This window comes from Cynara cardunculus, assembly GCF_001531365.2.
Source record: "Cynara cardunculus var. scolymus isolate 2C chromosome LG 5, CcrdV1, whole genome shotgun sequence".
NCBI classification, from domain to species: domain Eukaryota; kingdom Viridiplantae; phylum Streptophyta; class Magnoliopsida; order Asterales; family Asteraceae; genus Cynara; species Cynara cardunculus.
This window is the reverse complement of record NC_037532.1, coordinates 10,630,726-10,640,112: the sequence shown is the minus strand read 5'-3', so window position 1 is coordinate 10,640,112 and position 9,387 is coordinate 10,630,726. Positions and strand designations below refer to the sequence as shown.

At 32.0% G+C, this 9,387-nt stretch overlaps 1 long non-coding RNA gene across 1 annotated transcript; it reads right to left on the bottom strand.

Moving 5' to 3' along the window:
* Nucleotides 1-4,880: 4,880 nt before the first annotated feature.
* Nucleotides 4,881-7,058, bottom strand: LOC112511989. The gene is made up of 2 exons (XR_003069183.1): nt 6,957-7,058; nt 4,881-5,216 (listed from the first exon to the last, which is right to left on the bottom strand). It is a non-coding gene; the product is annotated as an uncharacterized LOC112511989 (long non-coding RNA).
* Nucleotides 7,059-9,387: the final 2,329 nt, after the last annotated feature.

The following is a 9,387-nucleotide window of genomic DNA, read 5'->3' as shown; positions in this document are numbered from 1 at the left end:
GACAGAAACTTAAGTTACAAAAGATGATCCAATAAAGAGACTTCAAGAATGAGATAAATTCCCATATTTTTATATGGTTTATAGTACTGAGTTATAGCCATCGTGACCAAATTTCATGAAGATTGGGTAAGAGATGATGCTTCAAATAATTCATGCAATGCGACTTATCACAACTGAAATGGTAGATTGCACCATGTTAGTAAAACACTCATAGAAAGAGTTCTACTTGATGTTCTGCAAATATTCAAGTTGGATTGGAAACCTAACACTTACTAAGAATTAGTCATTTTGGATGAGTTGAGAGGAGGATATGACACCTTAAAGTCACATGCACACATCTGCCATCAATTGACAGATTGCACACCTAACTTATAAAAATCGGTTCATGCCTCAAAACATCATATTTTTGAGTGAGACTGGATTAAAATGAATTCTAACTCATAAAAGAAAGTTTTAGAAGAATAATCATACATTAAGGACAAACAAGGAAAAAGATACTAGCATACAAATTAGAAGTTACCTACTGGTGGTCTCACAGTTTACACACCTATAGAGTTTTAGGTGTTTGGAGATCAAAACTCCATAATTTTATGTGATTCCACTTGGTTGTAGGAAACAATACATAAAGTTAACTCTCAAAAGAAGAATCATCCTTTTTCATTGAGTTAAGAGAGAGATATGATCGATGGAACACACATATACAAATCTATCAAAATCAGACAGATTGCATGTTCATCTTATTTTAAGTAAATGAAACCTCAAATCACCATCATATCGAGTGAAATCGGTGGCATTTGAAAGGTATCTCATTAAATTAACATCCAGAAGAAAAATCAACAATTTTGGATGATTATCAGAAAGTTATGACCATTCAAATTAGGGTTTACCTACTAGAAAATCTCATATGCATAGATATAACGTTTTGAGCATTTGGGGGGTCAAAGCTCAATGATTTTGAGTGAGACCAAATGCATTGCAACCCCAACTCAGTAAATAAACTTTTAAAAGAAACCTCATAACATTTGAACAAGCCATTTAAAAGATATGGACGATTTTGTGCACATACACAAAATCTGTCAGCACCAAATATGAAGTTTTTATGAAATAAACCACATAAAATCATGATTTCTTCCTATCTATTTGAGTTATAACGTTTGGGTCATGGATTACCACAATCAAATAAACACTTTTACATGTTTTTGGTGTATAATCTCACCTTGAAACTCAAGATTTTCGAAACATGAAGAATAGAAGATAAAGAATGCAATAAAGTGGGTTTTTCTACCCAAAACATACAAGAAAAAGTATAAGGATGAATGCATTACCTTGATATTGCATGAGAGAATTGTTGTAACTTCAAAGTCTTGCCAAAATGATGAAGATATTAAGAAAATTCGGCTGAAATGAGATGGAGAAGATGATGGTCTTCAAAGTGACTCTTGGGTTTTCTAGTGAGAGAGATGAAAGAGTTTTGAATTTTGAATAAGGGAATTATGAGGATTAAAGGGAATTGATGTAATTTATATATGGAAGGAGAGAAATGAGAGGGGAGGGGCCGGCCATAAAGAGCCCAAGCCCACCCTCATACAATTTTTTTTTTTAAAAACCAAACCAATAATGCACAAAAGCCCAATTTCTTAATTTTTACATTTTTCTTCACTCTAAAAGCCCACGATGACTAAATTTATTTAAATAGAAAGGTTTTATATTTAAAACACTTATATATATTAGGTATAAATTAGAGCATTTGGTACTGTATAGGACGTTTCAGATAATTTCGAGTCGAAACCGGACTTTCTAAGCAACTGCCGGAAATTCTTAAAAATTTTCGACTAAACTAACCTAACTAATTTCTAATCTATAAATTAACTTCAATAACACTAATATAATCTTAATAAAAGCTAACCTGGGATTTCGAATTTGACTGTTGTCACAAAATACGGCGATAACTTGAATCTTGGTCCGATGGTTATAAGTGCCCTATAGAAAACATCAAGCTTATAAGTCCTAAATGCTAATTCTTATGGCCAAGCCTAACTCTACATCCACATCTTATATAATGCTAACATAATGGTTTTCATAAGCAAGTTTTTATTAAAAAAAATAAGTTTCAATACTTTATAAGTACATACATATATATATATATATATATATATATATATATATGAGACTTAAAAAGTTTAAAAAAAATCAACTTTTTGGGCATAACACAGTTTCTGCCAAAATTCTAAGTCCAAAAAAAGGTCATATTTGGGTATCTTCCAAAAAGACAAAGTTTATTAAATTTTTATCTACTGAAGTTTAGAGAGTTAAGACTATTCTGACCAAAATTCATAACATTTTGAATTGCTTAAATCATCCAAATGAATTTTACAAAATAATGGTACACAGTACCAATAACAGATTACATACATTCAATAATGCATTCATTTGGAGGTTTTAATATTCACCATTTTTAGAAATTCCAATGGGGTTTTAAAGCTAACCCATAACACTAACAAATGAGATAAAAATCACTTAAATCCAACCATTTTTGAGAGAGAGATGGCCATCTAAACAAGCATGTATGAATCTACCATTGCTGGACAGATTGCGCAATCTTTTTGTTTTTGATGCTTGCACCCTTAAAACTCAAAATATTTGGATGATTCTGAATGCTACAGAAAAAGAACCCATTAAACTTGAGTTTCAAAAGAAAAATCAAGTATTTTTGCTAATTTTACCAAGAGATATGCATGCAACAAGTTAACTAAAAAATCCTGACCACAGACAGATGCACACGAATTTTGTTCATAAGAGTTGAGGGGTCAAACCTCAATGTTTTCTTATGAATCCAGTTGGAACAAAAATCTAACTCAATGAATATGATTCTCAAAAGAAAAATTAAAGATTTTGGACTTGTTTAGACCGAGTTATGGTCGTCCAAAGTCAGACTTAAAATTCTGACAGCAACCAGAATACATTTTCTAATCAAAACCAAACTTTTGAGCACTCAAATACACAAAAATGGTGGTTTCTTTTGCAAAGGCTTATTCTCACCACCACATAACATAAATGACAGAAGAAAACACCCAAAATTTGGGAATAATTATGCATGCAAAGACCCCCAAATTCATATTCGGATTTTTGATGCAAAAACATCCATTTTTGGATGATTTTTCACAATTTCTTGTGTTCTTTGATGGAAGTTCCTAGATTTTCACCACTTATGGATATTTTTCATATCTTTAGGTGTTCAATCTTACTTCAAGAACATCAAGAATGTATCATTTTACTTGCAATGTAAATAAGTGTGGAAAAACATCAAGAAAAGGCACTAAAAGTGCTCCAAATGACTCAAAAATGCAAAGATATAATTATACCTCTAATTGTATGATGATGAACACTTGATACTTCACAATTCGATTTTATTGGATGAAAAAGGGGCTGGAATCTGCTGTGTTCTTGAAGAAAAGAATGAATGTGATTTAAGCTTAGAGAGAGAGAGAGAGATAGAAATATGGATGGTTTCTTTCTAGAGAAATGAAGAATGATTTTGAAAATGAAAAAAAATTAATGTTATGCATGTGTGTGTGATGGGGGTGGCCGGCCCCTAAATGGGCCCTCATTTTATTTTTATTATTTAAAAAAAAAAGCCCACAAGTTATCAGATACGAAAACCGTTTTATCGCGTAAGACGTTTTCTCCTAAAACGCACTCTAAATTAGCTTAAATATTTAAATAAAATAAATTTTATTTGTAGAAATATAAACTCCATATTTTATATATATTAAATATTAATTTATGTAGTTTGGCATTATATAAGGTGTTTCAGTCAGTTACGGGCCGAAACCGGACTTTCTAAGTAGTTTTTGGGATTTCTACGCTACTGCCGGAATTTTTAACAGACTCTTGCCTAATTCAATCTAAATAGATTCTAACAAAGGATTTTCACTAAAATAATACTAATAAGTGCTTATCGGGTGCTAACCTGAGAGCTGAAACTTTGCCGGATGTCACAACTAACCACAAATGACCTATTAAACAATGGGTGCCTAAATTTCTTTGATCGTCTTGGCAGGAAAGTCATGTGAGGTACCTAGACTCAGGATGTTCAAGACACATGACTAGAATAAGAAGCCAAATTTAGAGAAAAGTCTGGAGGGATAGTTACTTTTGGGAATAAAAGAATAGGATACATCAAAAGACATATCATGGTTAACAATGGAAGAGTTACAATTATGAAGGTTGTTTATATGGAAAGATTAAAGCATAATCTGTTATACATAAGCCAAAGTAGAAAGCTAGATTTTACACAAAAAGTTATCACATCTAAACCTTAGAACCGTCAACAAGTGAACCAGAAATGATTTAGTGGTATGATTGCCTGAATTGAGATTTGAAAAAGATTATTTGTGCTATGCATGTGAGATTGGTAAATTAAAATAAGAACACATAAGGAAAAGTTAGAATCATCTTACAAAGCCCTTCTAAAACTTCTACATACTAATTTATGTGGTCCTATGAGAGTGCAGAGTATCAATGGCAAGAAGTATATACTTATGATTGTGGATGAATACTCAAGGTACATATGTTTTCTAAGATCAAAGGCAGATGCTCCAGAAATAATCATTGCTTTTATGAAGAAGATAAAAGTGTTCCTACAACTAAATATGCAGAAACAGAATTCAAGAATGAGACTATGCACACTTATTTAAGCTCAGTGGGTATCTCTCATAATTTCCCAGCTGTTAGAACTCTTTAGCAAAATGGTATGATTGAAAGAAGAAACATAACTATCGTTGAAGAAACTAGAACAATGCTGGTATATTATAACCTACCAACATTTTTGTGGGCCGAAGCAATTTCAACTGCCTGCTTTACCCATAACAGATCCATTATCATCCAAAGGCTTCAGAAAACTCCTTATTGAATTATCAATCATAGGAAGCCTAATATAGAGTTTTTACATGTTTCTGTTTACAGGTATTATGTGTTAAATGACAGAGACAATCTAGGAAAATTTGACAAAAATATTGATGAAGTACAAAGACTCAGTTTATTATTCCAGAACCTATTTGATCATTCTGTGGGTTATATTTCAGATTATCAAGTACAAAGGCCAATAAAAGAATCTGAAGTATCATAACCAGAAGAACCATGTGTTGAAGTGTCAAAAAGATCTAGTCTTTCTGAAACTCTTGATTCATCTTCCTCAAATCCAAGTAACAATATCTCTGGATAAGTAAATCATACTTTTGATCAGTTGAAACAAAATTCTAATCAATATAGTTAGAAATCTTGTTTACCTAGTCAAATATATGACTCTTCGCAACCAGAGATAACTCATCATCAAGATATAACTACATCCGAGGGTGAGCATCAAGAAGAACATTCAAAAATTAAATCTCAATTTTCAAATGATGATGATATTCATAATGAACAAGTTGACTATCAACCCTTCCATCTATCAACATAATAGACCAAATATCACCCTTTACATAATGTTATTGGTGAACCTACATCAGGTGTGAAAACAAGGTTAGCTACAACTAATGAGTATGCTTCTTAGATATGAACACTTAGCTATAAGTATACTTCTCACTCAGTATTAGAATCAGAGTTAGCTTTGTCAAGATTAGCTCTCCCTCAGATTAAGCTCAAATCATAAGTATATCATCAAGAATGAATAGTATATATCCCCCCTTGATGTAAGCACTTAGATCATAAGAACATATATAAATAAAAAAATGAACACATATTGGGGATAGGAAGTCATATGTCATTGATTATCAACTGGTTACAAAGAGAATCTTAGAGAGAGAATATCCAATGCAATAGAATTGATTAACTGTCTAAAAGCTTACTCTAACAGACTTTCTAGAAAGAATTTATATTGTACAAAAGAAAATTGTACAAATATGTGACTGTGAGATACAAACAAATAAGCTTGAGACACGTTCTAATATCCCCAAAGTCCTTTGTACTTGATCTGAAGAGTAACATTGAAGTATTAAAGTTTGAATAGAATATCAGACTTCTTGACAATCTCTGAGTCTTTTTCTTCATATCTATCATCCTTGGTCAAATTCTGCTCAACAAACTCTGAACCTTCATCTTTAGATATCTGATCCTTATATTCATATTACATCACTTAGAAGATCTTTGAATTAACACTTAAGATATGACTTCCAATCTCCCCCTTCGTGTTCAAAGATAGTCATTGGCAATTGGAAAAAACTTTATCAAGATGAGCTCTCTCAAATTCAGTTGAACATTGATTAAATTTTCAATTCTATAGCATGTATTTTAAATATATGGATAAATCTGTAAATTAAACTACACTAAATACAAGATCATATTTGTAAATTAGTTTAAGTATAAGATTAAATCTGTAATTACCCTAAGTATAGGAACCAAAATCTATAACTACTCTAAGTACAAAGACCAATTATAATTTAGTTACAGGGGAAAATATGTAACTTACTCTAAGTTAGATAAATCATCACAAACATAAAACATACATCTAAACACAATGACCAAATCTATAATTTCTCTAAACATAGGAACCAAAAGTAAAAATTACTCTAAATATGCGGACCACATCTATAAATTACTCTAAATACAAAAATTGTTCAAATAAATAAAATATACATGAAAAACACTAATATGAGGATAGGACCAAATCTATATAGTTACAGTAATTACAAGGACCAAAATTGTAACTTGTGGATAGGAACACAGCCGATGGCTGAAGAACAGTCTACAATTTGGGGACTTACCGCAACTTGTGGATTGTTCTTCATCTATCGATTGTGTTTCTATCCAAAAACAGTCTTTAAACCGTACCCTTGTCAATCAATACGAGAAGGTATAAGTAAACAATTGTTACTCCAAATACATATTCATAAAATAAAACATGTAATCGTTAAAAAAAGGTTTGTATAACATGTTAACTATGGTATCTTAAAACTTACAAGGGATGGGGAAAACTTATTCGAGTCGTCATTAAAAGGATCGAGTTCTTGAATCTTGCGGATCGGTTACATGTGCACAGGAAGCTATTCATATTGCAGAGAGTTTTTACTTGCGAGAAATGTGGACATATGGTCCCCCAACCTACCTTTTATATAGAAAAGTAACAAGGTAACTCTCACGTACCTAACTTGATTTTTGGTAGTTGGATGGGCTTAATTGTTGATGCCATCCAAGAAAATCTTTTCCAAGAATATTTTATAAAGTAGAGATTCCTGCCAAAAATTGGCACCTTCGCAAGTCAAGGAGGTGCGTGCCACTTGTGGACCTTGGCCTGTTTCGAATTTTAGCCGATCCGCAAGTCACGGAATTGCTACTTGCGGACCTGGGTGAAAATTGATTTTTTTTTTTGTATTTTAGTTCCTTCACAAGTCACAGAAGTGCTACTTGCGGAGGTAGTGATATTTCGGTGATTCTAGAGAGAAATGACTAACAGAAGAACTTGCTCCCTAAAAATGGCTATTTATGTTAATTTCCCTATTATATATTATTTATATCTGTTGGTCCTGCGATATAATGATTTACACACAATGTATTTATAGAATTGGGATTGAATACAAACACCAACAATTTTTCACTTTTAATTCTATTTTTGTAACTAAACAAAGAATTAGAGATTTGTTGTGGAATCTAAAAAGGTTAAACTTTTAATCCTAATCAATTTGAGTGGTGACAAATTTGCTAATAGCTGAAAGACTAAGATAAGAATGTACTCTTTCAAATATGAAGTATTCAGATAGTTCTTCAGATAGTGACGCCGATTTTTCCTAAGAAACTATCATTCATAAGTTCTTTCAATACGAGTGAGTTGCAACATATGACAAGGACGACCTTTTATAGCCACCATTGTGTTAAATGTTGCATTCCCAACTTTAACCCTTGTGTTTATCTGATTTCTTGATCCATGCATGCATGTATTTGGAAAAAATGAGGATGATGTGATTATCAGAGAATACACAAACCCAATTCTCATTCCTAGAATTGTATTTTCAGAGCTCAATGAACCTTTGTTGGATCATATCTTTTACAAGGAATTTATGTTTGAGGAACCAAATGAAATCATATTACTTGGTGTTTCCAGAAGGCAGTTATGTAGATTGTTCGAGTAAAAATTCTCTCAGTCACGACAAATTTTAGAAACTAACGACCAAGTATACATCATGGATAAGAACTCTAGACCAAATACGTTGAGACTAACAGTCATCACTATTAATGATAATCATATGATTAAATGTATGACGGAAGATACTCATATTATTGGCCATCACTAGTTAATGGGGACTGTATGTTTCTTACGTTTGTCGCCACTAACTTTCGACAAACAACGTTCTATAGTGTTTAATGTAGGTTTTCTTGTATCTAAATGAAGAAAAACATTCAAGACCATTAAAGATAGAGACCATTGTTGATATCAAGCTTATAAATACACATTTACAAAAACAAATCCTATATAAACGAAGCTCACCTCAAAGGAGACACATAAGCTGTATACAAATTACACAGGCAACATACGAAGTTCACTCGAAGCACTCTCGACGTTCTCAAGCAAACTCACAATTCTTTACTTGCGATCATATTATAATATTTGTATTTACGATAATTATCATACAAAAGACGACGTCCCTGTTTCACATCGCTAGTCAATTGACGATCTTAAGTGTCATCCGCGGTTTTTACCCTCGACAGGGGTTTTCTGCGTCACCAAATTCATATGTCTTATTTATTTTCTCGCGATTATCGTGTGTTTACCAAATAATACAATTTTTATTTGTTAAATCTCCACAGCGAACGTAAGTTATTTCTATAAACTAACTTTTGGCATAAACCCATATCTATATATTGATGAAAATGAAAATGAAACGCATGTTTTGGTTGAGCAAATAATTGATGGATCTTGGACTGAATATTATCAGATGATGTTTTCAAAGACTTTGACAAGATTCAGACATAGCAGAGAAAGATTGAATAGTGAAAGCTTAATTGAAATCTTTGGAAAGAAGAATTTTGATTTGGTGGAATGTAAGGTGATAACAGTTCTAAGAAAGGATGGGTCAACATATTTGATTACTACTACAAATTTCTATTGCATGATCAGTTGTTCTTACTAAGATACTTTGAAAACGTTGAAGAGCCTACATTTGAGTTTGAAATCAAAAGGGTTATGGGAATCTTTGTTAGGAACTTTGCATTGTTTGATTTTCAAATTGCAATTTAGAATAATCTAAAGAAGACCAACATGAAAAAGGTTGAGAACAAACTGTGAAGATGGTTCCATGTTTATTAGAGGATTTATAAGTGATTCAGAGCTTGGATATACTTATTCAGATCCAAATGTTGCAAGAACTCAGTGATTAAGATTCTCTAAAATTCCAA